Here is a 1,276-nt window from a genome sequence, read left to right as displayed (position 1 = left end):
TTTTAATTCAAGCTAGTTCTCTTCATGTGTATGCGCAATAAAGGACCAGCCCACACTAACTAGAAATTGTTTAGGACTGTCAACTTCCTCCCCCCTCAAACTATAATGGCAGAAAAGCACGTCAGCATGCTCATATGCTGGAAAATATTCTGCTACATAGTTTATGTAAATCTTGAGTCTATCCACCTTTACAGTTTTGTATGGTTGTTATTTACTCATGACCACATTCACTGGAAAATGGCTTTGTTTTCTGGCTTCTGCAAGAATTACAGCAGCTTTTCAGAACAGCACTTTATCACAGTATTGTAACTTATTTCTGCTGTAATTTGAAGTAATGCTTACCTGTATGCTCTTCCACACATCCCATAGTTTCCAGCACCGTAAGAGCCACCAATAATGACTGTTATTTTAGGTACACTGGCACAAGCAACTGCTGTTACCATCTTTGCACCATCTTTTGCTATCCCTCCTGCTTCATATTCTCTACCAACCATGAAACCTAATGAGTTACATGATTAAAAAAAAAGACTCAGTATGAACTTTGCACTGTCATATCACACTGTACTTTGTAATATGCACAATAAAGCTCTTCAAAAAAACAGTCAAAACAAATCATCAACATGGCAAGACCTCCATCAGCTGCACTCGGGCTGACTCCAGAAGAGGCTATATATGTAGATAAGCATGAAATATGATAACTAGAAGTTAGAGCCTCAACAGTTAACAGCACAAACTAAAGCATTCTGAAATTCCATTATGCTGAGCTTACCTGTAATGTTCTGCAAAAACACAATGGGAATATTCCTCTGGCAACACAACTGGATGAAATGTGTACCCTGTGGCGGAAAGAAACAAAAAGAAAGAGGCAGTAAGCCTTTAAATGTCAAATCAGTGAAGTCATCACTATCAGCACTTTGAAGTCTGTGGCAGAATAAGTTCCATGGACTTTATCCACAGAAGTCCCTGGGAGCATCTGTATCACACAGCACTGGCCCACTTCTGTTACATCCAAAGTCAACTACAAAACATACATTCAAACTCCAGTAAAAGAAAATGCTAAAAGTACACCAGTCCAAAAGTAAAGGAAAAATAATACTCTGAAAAAGCATTACCACTAGTACTGAAAAGATCAACTGTTTTATTTGGCCAATTTGTAGTTAAATTGAAGACAGGTTTGCAGTATGGCACTGAGTTGTGTAACACTGTACAGGGAAAATGGGCAGTCTGTCAGAAAATACTATTCCAACATGAAAGAAAATTATTCTGCAGAATTGAG

At 38.1% G+C, this 1,276-nt stretch overlaps 1 long non-coding RNA gene across 1 annotated transcript; it reads right to left on the bottom strand.

Moving 5' to 3' along the window:
• On the bottom strand, nucleotides 1-877 carry LOC104916516. The gene is made up of 2 exons (XR_796604.2): nucleotides 770-877; nucleotides 1-499 (listed from the first exon to the last, which is right to left on the bottom strand). It is a non-coding gene; the product is annotated as an uncharacterized LOC104916516 (long non-coding RNA).
• Between the last annotated feature and the right edge of the window lie 399 nt (nucleotides 878-1,276).

Source organism: Meleagris gallopavo, unplaced genomic scaffold (genome assembly GCF_000146605.3).
Source record: "Meleagris gallopavo isolate NT-WF06-2002-E0010 breed Aviagen turkey brand Nicholas breeding stock unplaced genomic scaffold, Turkey_5.1 ChrUn_random_7180001912141, whole genome shotgun sequence".
NCBI lineage: Eukaryota > Metazoa > Chordata > Aves > Galliformes > Phasianidae > Meleagris > Meleagris gallopavo.
Note: the sequence above shows the minus strand (reverse complement) of the source record. Positions and strands in the feature narration are given on the sequence as shown.